The 15,432-nt window shown below is 45.2% G+C and overlaps 1 protein-coding gene across 1 annotated transcript in view; it reads right to left on the bottom strand.

The window, feature by feature from the left end:
- Positions 1-13,980, bottom strand: part of CASZ1 (castor zinc finger 1) — a 282,546-nt gene extending 268,566 nt beyond the window's left edge. Inside the window, exon 1 of the mRNA XM_061450109.1 lies at positions 13,697-13,980. The gene's annotated coding sequence lies outside the window, so the exon portion shown is untranslated. The remainder of the gene's footprint in view (positions 1-13,696) is intronic.
- Between the last annotated feature and the right edge of the window lie 1,452 nt (positions 13,981-15,432).

The raw sequence follows: 15,432 nt of genomic DNA, 5'->3' as shown, positions 1-15,432 counted from the left end.
AGTAACAGTGGAAAGTGCAGGTGAGATGCAATGAAGCAGCACTGCAAGGGGAAAGGGGGCATTTTATATACATAAAATATCCCCTTTAAATATTTCAGCTGACAGCTGGATCTAACACTCCCCAAAACAGCTGGATCCTCCTCTGTAAGAAACAAACAAAAGCCACCAAAAAAAACGCACAAAACAACTTTTCCTTCTCATTCCCTGTGGTTCTCTGAAGGCCTCAGGGGGTACTGGATCCCCTTGTTTCCCTATCTGGTTGTACTGCTTTTGTCACAACATATGCATGCTACCAAGGCACAGCCACAGTTTGCTGATGGGATGATGTCAAGAGGATGGTGCTGCTGGTGGCCTACATGGGTAGTCATCTGGAGGACAAGGAAAGAGGACAGGGGAGGCAGATTGGCCAGAGGGGTAGGAGGAGGTGGGTGAGAAAAGGGAGAGGCAGAAAATGTGTAAGAGACAAGAAAGTTCAGCAATGGCATAAGATTGGGTAAATTTGGAAGTAGAAATGCTATGAGCTGGCTTTTTAACTGCCTGTCACAGTAAACCACAATGTAGACATCTGCCAGACCTCATCTCATTTACTCTGCAAAAGTGAGTGGGGCAAATCATACCTACCACAGAGCAGAATCAGATCACTTCAAATGATCTGGAAGACACAGGTCAGGAGCTCGCTCCAGGAGCCAGAGACAACCAAAGTTTAGAAGTCCCTTATTGAGGTGATATGCAGAGATGGATGACTTAAGGAGTTCCACAGTTCTGGAGAATTTGCTCTTGAAAACTGGAGAAGAGTTAAGAGCTAAAGCCAAGTTTCATCCCCAGCTATGTTACTTGCTTCCCTTTTCAGCACCTGAGATCAGCTACAATGCTTCATGGCTTCACCAAAAGAATCAAAGATCTCTCTCTTACAATGAGGACTCTGGAGATCATCAGCAGTGTGTTTATCTTCGTATAAGCACAGGTATATGGAACTTGCTGATTTCAGGTAGTGTTTGAGCACACTAGTTCCTAAAATTAAAATAACTGCACACATGCTAGAATGCTCTGTTTGGAAGAGAACTGTGAGTGGTAAATCAGAGCAAAGATGGAACTAACCACTTGCTGGATGGAACTGCTTTATGAGAAGCTGCTTCAGGCCTTGAAGGGCACAGAGAGCTCTTCAGAGAGAAGCAAACTGAGCATGTGTTTGGACAGCCCTTGCTATCTCCTTCCTCTCAGTAAAAATCACACTGTTTAAAGAAAAACAGAAAAGGAAATCCCACAGAAGACATTCTGTACTGTACATGTTGTGAAAATCCTGCCCCCCGCCCAGGATAACCTTCCCCTCTCTCCTCTTGCGCCAGCTCGTCCCTGGGACATCTTTGCACTTCATAAATCTTTTCCTTGATTGAAAGACAGACCTGGGAAACAGCCCCTGGGGGAAGCAGTTCCTGAAAAGCCTGCATCCCAAGCTAGAGGCATCTTCCCATTGAGGTACAAAGCAAATAAAGGCCTCACACTCATTGCAACTGCACGAGAGTTCTTGGCACCATCTAGTGCCAAGAAAAGAGACTACGAAAATCATGCTGGAGAGGAGAGGTGCTTGGGGAAAGCTTGGACTGTATGCTTGGGTAGCAGTCGGCTCTGCTAGCACAAGGAGGCCAAACTGAACATTTGCCATCTCCACATGCTCCTTGTACAGTGGATTCTTCCTTGTAGCAACTAACCTAGAGGAGATGCTACATTATCAAAGGAAGGCATTATGGAATCTACCTGGAAGGCATTACCTGCTGCTCTTACTAGCAGCTTTTCTACTACGGGAGAGGCCATACATGCCAAAGGTGCATACCCTCCCTACTGCCCTGCACACAGCAACTGTATGGCCAGGGATGGCTTCCAGAGCACATGCCAAACTCTGCAACCCTCCAAGGAAACATGAAACCCTGAGCTGCAAATGAAGTTGCATTAAAGGAATATGGATGACAACAGAAAGTAATATCAAGGCCACAGACTGTATGAAAATGGGTCTGACAGAGGGTGTAACTATCACTTTATGAGCAAAGTAAAGGAAAGGCATTCATCAGGGTGCATTACTCATCCACTTCCCTCCTCTCCTGTGCAGCAAGAATAGTAAACAGTTGCCCAAGTTACACAAAACAATCAGCATTTAAAACAAAACAATACTTCTCGTTTTTCAAGTCTTCCTGGAGCCACCTCCCTTCCTGTCCAGGCACATCATCCTTCATCATTCCTAAACACAGCCAGGCACATGGAACTGCAATGACGCTGAGCCCTAGTACTGAACCTCCAAGCAAGTTCCCACCTGGAAAAGGCTTGCGAAGTTGACATACTGGGGCTTGTGTGCTTTGGAAGATTACAAGCATCACTCCTGCCTGCAGTCCTCGGAAAGCAAGTGAAGGAATCAATGAACTGTCCAGGAGTAATGTTCTCAAATCAACTCAGCTCTTCATCTTTCTAAGGGAAGCAAGCCAAGGACCATGCTGAAACCTTAACCACAGGGCCCAGCCACTCTGTGGACACGAAAGATGCCAGGGCAGTTTCCCAAAAAGCAGGTGTTAGCTTTGGCATCCTTGGCCAATATTTACATTCCTCCTTGCTCTTACAAAGCAGCCTTTCCATGCACTTAAGAGCCCAGATCCCCAAGGGAATGGAGGTGCCTAATTCCAACTTCACTGGGAATAAGATGTCTCTATCTCTGAACCTGGCCTACAGCGCTTCAGGGTGTGGGAGAGTTTAAAGCCCTTTGTACCCTGTCCTGAAATTCATGTTATTGTTCATTCCTTATGAAGCAGTCTTGAAAAGCTCCCAAGCCAAAACTTCCTGTTTGCACAACAGGGTAATGATTTACATTCACTTTGCAAGGGTGCAAATGATACCTTGTGGTGCAAGGAAGCAATGGGGACCCAGACCCTGTGACAGTTAAATGGGAAATCGCTGCCATGGTAATGGATCAGACAAGGTGGGTACAATCCTGTTCCCTGCAAAGCTCAACACTGGAAACATGCAGCACAGTGCAACACCATCCATTCTGCAGTCCTGTCTCCTTTAAAGACATGGACACATGCAGTTTTAAAGTGCTTTAAGCAGCTAATTAGGGTGTCTTCCCCTCCTTTATCCCACAAGATGATAATTGCATTATAAAAATGAATATGTAACTAAGCAGAAACCACAGGAATGGTGATGGCAGAAAAGGAGATGGAACCAGCAGCAGCCTCACTCCGCAGTCACAGGTGGAAGCCCTCACATTAGAGAGACTAGTGCTCCAGTGCGGTTTCTGTAGCTGTGGGGAGGAAAACCTCGAAAAAGCCCCACATCATTTAGAGTCACAAGAGTCAGCGAATGGTTTAGTGCTTAAACAATCGATGTCAGGAAGAGAGAAGATCCGTGAGAGCGTGTCCGCCTCTTGCTCTCCCTGCATACATCTCCCCAGAACGTCTACAGGCATCAGGGTAATTTAGAGAGGGGAAAAAAAGAGACAGACTTGGCTTGGCCTAACTGGGGCTATCACTGTAATTGTGGAAGGAAGTGAGAACATACCAGCAGGGCCCCAGGGAGTAAAGAGCAAAGTGAGGGGAACGGAGACTGTATTTGTGGGACCCTGTGAAGCTGAAGAAGTGCCAGAGAGCAGCACAGTGATGCCTGAGGGTGGAGCACAGCTGAGGCAGTTAGATCCTCCCGAAACAGCAAATAGCAAAGGATCCGAGTTTGGAGCACAGCTCCACAGCTAACACACCCTTAGGTTCCGCCAGTAGCTACCACTATGGATGACCAGGGAACCAAGCACATTCTCTATACATTTAAAAATCGAGGCATCACTGTAAACAGCTGCAGGGATGATAAATACCTTTATGCCTTCAGAGAGGAAAGGGGAACTCTTCCTACCGCCAGTTTGTCGCTGCCCCCTGCGGTGCACAGGCAGCCTCTGTTCTGCCAGTCCATTCTTCCCCATGCAGTGCATTATTATGAGCCCTCCAGCACACACAGCTAATTAGGGAAAATATCCTTTCTAGCAATTTAAATGATTTTGGCATTTTCAGGAGGGCACATGTAATATTCAAATTACTTCCACTCTGCAGTGCCTTGTCTTGCCTGGCTCATCTTCCCAGGTGAATTTGTAGTCTCTGAAATGCTCTAATTTCCCACACAAGCCATGTCAAATATAATTTTGGTGCAAAGTTGGTAATTATACGTAACATCAGTCTGATGTTAAAAACACTGAAAAATTTAGCAAGAAGAGACGAATGGAGAGACACAAGTCTGAGACCAGCGAAGGAAAAGCGTGCGGCCCCCTTAGTATTTGCGCTCGTTAATTAATAATAGCATGTTTTCAGGAACTGAAAGGATGTGTTTCCCGAACTGACTGGAATTCACTTATGTCCCAATTACATTGTCTCAGTGAAGAACTTCGGTCAGGTCTCACTGAAGAGCCACAGCTAAACCAAAAGCCAAATCCAGGCGCCCCACTGAAGTCCGTCACAGTTGCAAGGGCATGTAAAGGAGGAGAAATCTCCCCCTTGGGCTCAACCCCAAGGATCAGGTTGTCTCCTCCTCCACCACACTCTGCTGCAAACCCCTCATGGAAGCAGTCAAACAGATTTGCATCAGTGAGTCATCAAGGGTATGGATATGTATTAGAATAAGCGTAATCATAACTGCTGGCCCCAAAGTATTGGGCAAACATTTTAACAGACTTGTTCCTTGGCTCCAAAGAGAAGAATTAACACAAAGAGTGAATTATCTGACCCCATCATCAAGTCTTCCCCAAGGATTCCTGGTCTGCCTATTTCAAGGAGCATCCCAACTGAGCTTGGGTTTTGACACTATTAACACAGCAGAGTGGCTGCCTGTCAAAACCAGTTGAGAATCCCTGAGTTAACCCATTCCACTCTAAAATCCATGCCTGCAATAACTGCTGGGAACCACAGAGCCATTTGCTCTGAAACTGTTGCTCTTAGTAATCTATTTGTGATGTTAATACATTATGGTATCTCATCATTACTGTTTGAACAGCAGTTTCTGGCTCAGGTGAGAACTTGGACCACAGCTGGTAAAGAAGGTTTGCCTCATTTCGATCCCAAAGGCTCTATGCCAATAGTCAAGAACCACCACATAAGTAAATTCGGTAGACCCAAGCAAGGGTTTGAACCCAAAGGGTGAAATGAGAGCCACTGAATAAAAGCTGTTATTTCAGAGGAATGAGGGTTTTAAGAACAGATGAAGCTTAAAATAAACTTGAAACTCCTGGACATAGGCAAACCCTGCTTTTACCATATACTAGCCATGAGTGCTTGCATAGAGGGATCCAAGAGCTAGTCCTGAATTTCAGTTTTAGTGTTTAGCACGTCACACCCCTCTCTGTCTTCAGTCTCACATTAGAGAAGAGACCCCTTGTTTCACAGAATGAACACTCCCTGGCTTTGCAGCTCATTCCATCTACTCCCTTAAAATCAGTTCCAACTTCTCATATTCTTTCACTCTCTTGAGTATGTGCTGCTCACTTAATAGGGGCTAGCTGTGCATAAAGGAAAATCCATCATGCTCAGAACACACAAGCCAGAGAAACCCAGAACTTTCACCACAGCTTCATGTGAAGGGATTAAAAAAAGATCTGTGCAGCTCCAAGGAACAGGGTAGGATCGCGGATCCAGAAAGCATGACCCACAGTTCTTTAAGGGTACTGCATGTGGGTATCTGTTGTAGGAAGAGGGGAAAAGAAAGAAAGAAAGCGAAAAGTTGGAAGGGGTCTACAGAAGATTAAGGTATATATCCTCCTGAACAAATACACACTGATATTAACTAGCCAAGAATACGTTACTCCTTAGCTAAAGTGCCAACATTGCTATTGAAGTTTGCTGCATTTATAGATGTGACAGCAAAACAAGACCACACAGACTTTGAAGGGGAAGCTTTCCTTTTTCCCAGATTTGCCAGGATATCATCTCAAAGCTGTTAGACCCTATGCACTGACCCTTTACTAAGCATTCATATTTTGCTTTCTACTAAATGCATGGCTTACAATTGACAAAAAGAGGACTTGAATTTTCAATGAAAACTCACAGGAAGCATCTATCCAGCCTCTAAGAACAGCAGGAACCCACTACATGTATCTTGAGATAATTATTTCATAATCAACCAACCCATTGCAACACAACACTAGACACAGTCTCTAATCCTTACCCACTGGCTGAACACATCAAGAAGATGCATTTATACACTAAGCAGATAATCATGCATGTAAATACAACTGATATGCAGGATACATTAAATTACTTGCCTGTTCTTGAAAATCTGGTCTTGGCCATTTGGATTCTTTTACAGGATTCCCATCTCACTGGCCACTAGCTCATTCTGCTCACAGACTTACTTGGAGTTACCACAGGCTACCTCAGATATGTGCACTGTCTACACCTTGCTGATACCAAGAATGCAGTTTGACTGAATATGTTGTGGCCATGACAATGTTCACACAGCTCATCAAATGCCTTCTAATGCCACCTCAATTTTGCCAAAACACTGCTTACAAGAGCACACAGTAAACTGCATCAATAGATTCATCAGAAATAACCTTTTTGCCCAAAATGGGTTTATTTTAGCTTAGATAACCAAATTGGCCTACTGAATAGTTCTGCAAATGCTCTGGGGGCACAGCGAAGAGGGTGAAATGGGGGCACGAAAAGGCAGTGCATACTTAAGCTTTCTTTACTGCTATGAAAGAGACAGAGAACTTTGGGAAAGCTGCTAGGAACATCCCAAAACCAGGCTGAGCATGAAGAGTCCTATTTAGGCATTGCCATGGCTCTTGTCCAAACAGGCACTTTAGACTTCTATGCCAATTCAGTAAGAAACCCATGCTTTAGCATGTGGACTTTTAATGTAACTGTGATGATGGACTGTAAATTCTTCACAGCAAGTCCATGACTTTACACTTTTGCACACTATCTATGGATAAACAATGGTGTGAGGTTGTGCTTTATGAAGCCCTAATAACTCTCAGATAAAAGCAGCTTTCTAAATGTAAGGAGCAGTTCTGCACAACTTTTTCTTCTCAGTCTGAAATGATAATGTGCAAGAAGCAGAAGAATAGGATGATACTTGACCTCCAATTTCCTGAGTGCTAACTAGCTTTCCTTGCCATTTTGAATCAGGTTTGCCTTTGTCTCCAGTGGAAGGCCCTGCAGGATGTGGTGAGGTAGCTGGACGAATAAATAGTTCCTTTACTGCCATGGCAATGGTGCAAACAGACCCGAGCACATGCCAAAGGAAGTTGTCATAAATTACAAGTTGGTCGATTCTGTTTAGTTTCCAAGCAAGAGTTCTACACACTGGTTGAAAAGTGCCTCACTGAGGAGCCAATTTTCATTTTCTTCAGGAAAGCACAATGTTTTCTATCTCTATAACGCACTGCTTTGCACATCATTTAGTCTTCTCTCAACTTCGGGCCCTGTTCCTCATCAGGCCTCCAAGACACTAATTTCAGAAATATCCCCTATTTCCAGAGCAGTTGGAGGCATTAGGAGCATAAAGGGTAAGACCACATCCCAGTGTTCAGACTTTTTTAAGCTGTATTTTCTGTGGCAAATAGGAATTTCTCTGACTTTTATGCCTATAAGCCCATTCCTTTGGGACTGAGACAACAAACTGGGGACTTTCTGCCCTTCACACTGAAGAATAAAACTTCTATGTTGAATACCATGCAGACATCACCAGCAGGAAAATGAAATCCAGCTTGTTCTCTGACAGCTATTTTGGTTTTGTGGGCTACGATCATTGAAGTGTCTGGGAAAGGAGGAGGAGGTTCTATTCTATCATTCAAGAAGCTTCACCCTCAGCCTGCTTTATAAGGTACCCACTTGGCAACTCTCCCACCCATGGCTCTGTTACCGCTTGGGGTGGCCAGCTAGCAAAACTCCACTGCAAACCTTGCTGAGTCCTGTCAACACTGCATCTCATCTGGGCTAATTTAAACCAGAAACTCACCCTTCATCCCCAGGAGGGGTCAGATATAGTTGTAAAGCACGCGAGTGCTGACAGGGTCTCTAGCAACATGTTCCTGTTGTATCATTAGGTCCATATTCACTGCACCTCAGACTCCTCCTGGATGATGCCTAGGTTCATTCTGATACCAGAGACATTCTGCAGGCAGCCACAGGCTTCTTTCCAATTCAGCCAATTCCAGTCTGCCCAATTCCTCCCCCTAAACTTCATATTTACAGCCATGCTCAGAGCGCAAAACCTCTACCCAGTCAAAACTGTAAAGCCTTAGTCCTTCAGGTGCCTGATGTTTAGATGGCACAAAGCAAGAAAGGTTTTGGCTTCTTCCTGCTCTTACTGATAAGCCCTTCTTGACTTGCCAGACTGTGGGGCAGACAGGACAGATTTTTTTTCATAGGCTAAGCAGAAACCTCCTGTCCCAAAGTCTACAATGGATTCTAGCAGACACCAACTAGGTGCCGGCTCACTAAAAACAGAACATGAGAAATGGCCTCATCCACAGAAATATTCATAATTAACAGATTAAAATCTGACAATACTTGCATACGGATAGGCAGTCCCTTCAAGAGCAACAGCCTATGCTGGTACTGGATCAAGAGAAGGTCCCCATACTTGGTGGTTCCTTGTGAAACACACTGACTTCCTGTAGGCTCTTCCTCACTCATGGTAATTCACCAGCTAACTGTTCCATGTAAGGCAGCAGCAGGGAAACAAAGAGCTGGAAAAGGGATTTTTGCCTTTTTGTTACAAATGTCCTGTGGCCTGGCACAAAATACAGGACACACTGATCACTGTCTTCAAGGGCTCGGAAAGAATTTAATGCTAACTGAAGTTAATTCTGGACTCCTTGTTTAGACAGAGAGAATGAAGGAAGAGACAGAGCGAGAGTGCCAGGGGAGAAACTGATTTCCCGTCATTTCATTTCATTATTACCAGAATCAAATAAGCGAAAAACTCACGCATCAGGCTTTTATAATCATGAGGTCTGAAAATGAATGAATACATTGGATTACTTTGTACTGACCTGACTTCAGAGCCTTTATGGTGATAGAATTGCAGACTTCTTTTGGAGATTGTTGATGTCAGAACTTGCCTTTGACTTATGCAAGCAAGAAAAAAAACTCACCTAACCATAAGATTCCACAGCTGGGTCTTTAAACAAAATGTCTACTCCGTTCAATTCTACTCTCATCACTGTCTCATGAGGTTTGAAAATGAGTTCCCATTAAGCAGGGGATCAGAATTAGACACAGGAGAGCTAAACTAAAATCTAGCCAGAGTGATGTTTTTGGTGTTGGTACTTAAAATAGACTTCACAGCATATGTCACCATAGCTCTGTGCTTTAATTTTCTTCTGTTAACTATCTAGACTCAAATTATTTTATGAAGTAGGCTGAATGGAAATAGAGGGTACCTTTGGTCACCCGTGATTGATCACAAGACAGGCTGTAGCCTACAGATATGGTTTACTCAAGCAGTATGGCTATGAAGGTCCCAGATCAAAGTCCTGCTGCTGAAGCAGGTGATGAGCCACCTAAAATTTGGGATACATTAATGGTTTTGACTATGTAGAATGGCCTTCTATATTTTTTACGCTGAAACCCAGCCAGCCTGTTACCAGCATGATACAATCCAGCAGCATCTAATCGGCTGCTGCCACCCTCTGCCTTCCCCCACCCTCAACACTGGCGGATATGTCAAAGCAAAAACATCTCTGCATTTCTGATCTCCCTGGGGTCACATCTGGTTTGAGTAAGGTTTCTCATTTGGTTCCAATCCACCGATTTCCTGCTACTGTCCATGAAAAAGAGAGTGCAACTCTGTGGCTTCCCCTGGGTGTAATGGTCTAATCTGTACCTTGTTGTGCACTGTAGAGGGGAGGGGGAACCACTGCTACTTGGGAGCAGATCCCTCTTCCCGTATGATTGCATCCTGTTCTTATGCAAAGCACCTTTATTCTTCCTCGCAGTGGCAGCCCCAGATGTCCTGGTGCCCTCCTTGTATCATCCATATTCCTCCGGCCTCCTAATTGAATCCTTCCCTGGCTGGAACAGGCTTTCTTCATTACAATGAGCTGGATCCAATTCTTCTCCTTCCCCTCTGTCTCCCAGCTTTTTCTTGTGAACACAGGGCAGCCCCAGCAGAGCTTCTGTGGGTGGATGACCGCACCAGTGAACTGTTCTTGCAGCTACTGTAATGTTCTCATGAGGTTAAAAGAGCAGGAAAGCCCTAGACAGGTACAAGGTGGTAAAGGCATCTGCTCTGCCAAGATTCTGGCAATATCAAGATTCAGTTTAGCTCCATGAAATAACACCTAGCTCTTTTAATCTAGGGCTTTCAGAACTATTTATCTAAAACATCATGGGTTTACAGCTGGTGAAGTAGCCTAAAAGTTTTCACAAGAACAGTGACAGAGCCCAAGAGTTGAATGGTTCTTTTACATCCTCATCCCATAGAATGCCCTCAGTAGGAGGTCAGTATCCGTGAGCAATGTTTTGCTCATGCACTGAACAAGGCATAAAAGAGAATACATGATCTTTTTTCACTCACTCATCTAGTGAAACATCTGAGTACTGGGGAAAATTGTTCAGGCTCCTTAGTTTATTTATCCTCTTAGTCCAAGATGGATTACCTCATGTTGCACCACACAGCACACATACAAATATCCAAGGTTTCTATGAATGCTCTCATAGAACAGTTTGGGTTGGAAAGGACCTTAAGATCATTCGGTTCCAACCCCCCTGTCATGGGCAGGGACACCTCACACTAGACCATGTCACCCAAGGCTCTGTCCAACCTGGCCTTGAGCACTGCCAGGGGTGGAACATTTACCACTTCTTTTTCATTCTGGAAGCAGGAGCAACGTAGCAGTATTACCACACTTAAAATGATTTTGCCATAATTAAGTTGTGTTAGCCCAGGCAGAGCACCATACTCTGTGTTCTCACTTTAACTGGCTTGTTCGGAGCTAGTTAGATTCTTATTGCATGGACTGCACCAGGACATGCAGGAAGAGCCAAGCTTACATCAAGGCAAGTAAGCTCAGGTAAACTGAGGCACAAATACATTAGCTGTATTGACTTCAAGGCAAGTTCAAGAGCATTTGGAGAAGACCTAGCGCTGCAAATTTCCCAGTGCCGCGACTAATCCACACTTCTGCTGCATTTCACACATCTGGATTTCATCAGAGCCGGGGTATTATTTTTTTAAAAACAACAAGTCTTTGGAAAACAAGACCCCCCCAAACCCATCAGAACAAAACCTCCAATCTAGAAGGCTTTTCAGCATCTTAGGGAGTGAGAGATGCTATTATCATTGCTAGAAAGGCTCTAAAGGCAACAGCACAAGGAATGATCTGTAGGGCGCAAGTATGTTTGTTATGAAATAATTTGGATCCACAGAGGAATTCCATATGTGGCTTCCCCTCTGGTGAGTAGAGGTTCCCACCTTGGCAGTGATCCTGGAGTCCCATGCCTACAGGCTCAGCAGCATGGAAGAGGAGTGTGGACGCTGGAGGAGTAATGGGATCATCAGCCGCTGAGGCTGCTGCTTGGCACGCCAGCAATGTTTGTTTGCACCTCTTTGAAGATGAGAGATGAAAGTGGCGCCCACATGGGCTGCCTTTGATTAGCTTCTTATTTTTAACATTGCAGCTGCGATTATTTTCTTTTTCTTGAAGCATTTCTTCCCCAGCACCAGAAACTGAGGTTCCCTTCTCTAGGGAGGTTCAACTTCAAGGAAACATAACAAAGAGAAGTGTGAACGTAAAGGAGACTGGACAACTCGGGGCCAGTGGGGAATTATGTCATTTTATTTTTAATTTTACTTCCATTTTTTCCCCAATCCCCCATCCTCAGTGGGTCTCCAAAAGAAAATACTTGTTTACTTCTTTTTTAATAGGGAAAATAAATGAGTCCTGGGATTGTACAGAGCTGTCATGAAGAGGAAAATGTCTAATGGTTCAATTCCCAGCTCTGTCACTGAACCACTCTGGGACTTGGGGAGAAGTCAGTTCGCCCATCTGTAAAATGGGATTTATAATGCGTTGCTTCTCAGGGGGATTGAAGGAGTATGAGTAGCATTGATGGAATGCTCCGTGCACCTTGGATAGAAGGGGCAATAGCCCTGTGAAGTGCTGTCCTTAATAGATACTTAGAGGAGTTTCCTTCACTGTGGTACTTATCTGACCACAGCAGCCGAGTGCCTCATAGCTACTGATGGATTTTTTCCTATTACCTCTTTGCATCATAGGCATGTTGCACAGGAAAGCAAGGCAAATGGCAAACTGAATGAAATGGACACAGTTACATAGAGAATATGTAGTAAAGTCAGGAGTAATCCTTTATTACCTAAATTTCTGCCACATCCATTAGTCTTTGCTCCTAGCCCTATGGAATTTGTGATCTGAAAGCATGAGGGAAAGCTACCTTCCCTTCTTCCTACACTGGTCAGTCACACTCTGGCCATCTTCCTGCTGCATAAGGAGCAATGGTCTGAAATGGGAGTCAATGTTTATTATGCAATAGGCTATTTACTATCATAACATTTGTGTTTCTTTCACTTGCTAAGAGTCATTTGGTGAGATGTTAATCCAGTTCTCCACAGTGAATGTTCTGGCTTTCACAGGATGTCCAGAAAACATGTAGCCTGCTGTTCCTTCTTTTCAGGACAAAGGAAGTAGAAGAGCCACACATACAAGTGACACCAGCTCCAGTTTAACTTTGGTCAGAGGGCATTAGGAAACACTAGGCAGAACATGATAGCTGCAATGTCAGCTAACAAGATGGAAAAAGTGGAGATAAGAACAATAGCCACAGATAAATAGCAGTCAGGTTCTCGATACTCACACACTTCAAAAGAGACACAACTACATGTTTGTTATCTACCAAGACATTTATCAGCCAAAGAGAAGTGGAGGCACATGGTCTAAGAAATTAAATGCAGCATGTGTACACAAATCCAACCAACTCTGAGAGCAAAACCCGTTTCCACCAAATCAAAAGTACCTGCTAAACCCTCTAACAAACACTTGAGCCACTTGGCACGGCCAGTCCAAAAAGCTTATACTAATCCAGTCAAAGCATGCAGTTTACCCAGATCTCTTTGTCTTTATGGCATTTCACCTGCTCCCAGGAAGAGGCAGCCACTTGTTCCAGCCCAGTGCACCATCCAGCTCACCCCAATGCCCAAGCACCATCCTGCTCAACCCAGCTCCTCAGGAAAGCATAAGCCAGTCTTATAGGCTCTTGTCAAGCATATTATAAAGAGATATACTGTACAGGATGGCTTATAATATACATTTACTTCAGATTCACTCAGAGAAACAACATACTCCAGCCCAACTCCATTCAGTCACACAGACTCCAGGACATTAAATTAACTCTCCGCCAAATTTACTGCAAGCCATCTGACCATACCATTTAGCCACAGTAAAGACAAAATCTATACGTAGCTACAGTCAGGAAAGCAGGCAACTCTGTTGAAAACCTATTTATATCACTCAAGGAGATCAATGGAGAGCCCAGGCCTGGAGGCCACTGACCTTGGATTGACACAAAACTTAAAGGGAAAAATTAATGGTGTCAACTCAAGAGACCACAGCTCTTATTTCAGAGGATTCTGCAGCCAGCCCTGTGGCTCACTGATCACAAAAAGGTGCTTAAGGAGGGATCCATTTTTAGGACACAGAGCAAATACTCACCCATTGCTGGTGCAGGAGCTGCTTCCCCAGACACCCCGATGGCTGCCAGCAGCACACAGCAGGTCCTTGGCAGCAGCTGAACCTCCCCGGGTCCATGCTAGACACCACCAGATGATGGAGGACACAAGCAGTGGGGCTTCTGGAAGAAGTTTCTCCTCAGGATGTCCCGAAATGAGGCTGTGCCCAGCCTTCCATGGGCTGTCTCCACAAGATCCTCCCTCAGGGGCTTTATGCCCAAGGAAAGGTGAAGACAGCACGAGGGGGAGGCAGGACACTTGTCCAAGGAGTCTTCCAGCCGAGGGTTTCTCAGTTCTGCCTCAGCTCTTCCTCAGCTGCAGCAGCCCAGGGGAGCACCAACCCCTGAGGTGCCATGCAGGCCTCTGGCAGCCACAAAATGGCTGCCGGTGGGGGAGAGGCTGCCCCATCCCCGCCTTGCTGAGGTACCAGCGCTTCACCGTGGAGGTAACACGGCCAGCACCCGCTGCATGGACAACGAGGCAAGGCTTCCATGACAGAACACCAACGTTTGTGCTGTGCCACCAGCTCCTGCTGCTCCTCCGGCAAAAATGGGGGAAATGGCAGCTGCTCCAGCCCACCAACAGGCACCTCAGCCTCACAGAGACCCTGAGGAGACACCGACCCACCGGACACAACACCGGCTGCTGAACAACCCCCCCATGGTGTAAACCCCAGCCATGCTGAGGTAAAACTGCCAGGAAAGGCTTTTGAAGGGGGAAGAAAAGCCCCCACCCTGCCCCAGCTGGTGCTGGTTTAGAGACATCATCTGAAATGGGATTTGCCTCACCTGGCATGGCTGTGAGGTAAGCCCTGGAGGAAAGGGACACGTTTATTAATGTATTTTGCTGTTTATTCTTCAATTAAAATGACAAAAAATTAAGTCCTGGAAAGAGCAGTTCCAGGCAGGGTGACGTTCAGTGGGTGTTACAGAGACAGGTTTTAGTGCTGGACATGGTGGGGTGCCTCTGCTGCCATTAACACCTCTCACTTAGAATCATTGAATCATTAGGGTTGGAAAGGACCTTAAGATCATCTAGTTCCAACCCTCTTGCCATGGGGGTTCATATTAATACAACCAGCTTTAGCCTAGACCTTATTTTTGGCTATACAGGGCTGTGCACACCAGGGCTGTGCTCTCTAATACAGCCATGCAGGCCCACTGGGATGCAAGTGACAGCAGCATGGCCATGCTCGGAGCTTTCATTTGCTATGAGGCTTTTCTTTTTCATTATTATTCTGATTTTCATCACCTTTTTTTTGCCCTGGGAGAGCCAGGAGACTGCTCCCCCAACCTGGGACCAGTAGCTCCCAGTCAATGTCCAACCCCAACGCGTGCAGCTCTTTCAGCGGAGCTGGCTGCCACATTGTGGCCCGCTCCCCCAAACGTCCCATCTGGCTGATGTAAAACACACATGTTTTGACTGAAGCTTTTTCTTTAAAATGCCAACATTAAAGGAAGGTTTGCTTTGTAAAACTGAAACTGTAAAACTCTTCTGAAACCCAATCTGGGGGATTAAAAGAACCACATGAAAAGGGATAAATATGACCTGGACATTTACTTCCTGTGCAGAAGTTCGCTCAACATGTGCCTCCCAGCCTGTCAGTGTGAAACAAGACCTTCTGCTCGGATCTGCAGAAGGGGAGGAAAAGAAAGGAGAAGAAAAGAGGAAGACAGGAAATTTTGTCAACTGACAACTCTTTTCTATCGCACGGCTCAT

The sequence above is a fragment of the Pezoporus flaviventris genome, unplaced genomic scaffold (genome assembly GCF_033815535.1).
Source record: "Pezoporus flaviventris isolate CSIRO_AGI_PZ_B2104156 unplaced genomic scaffold, CSIRO_AGI_Pfla_v1 ptg000009l, whole genome shotgun sequence".
NCBI lineage: Eukaryota > Metazoa > Chordata > Aves > Psittaciformes > Psittacidae > Pezoporus > Pezoporus flaviventris.
Note: the sequence above shows the minus strand (reverse complement) of the source record. Positions and strands in the feature narration are given on the sequence as shown.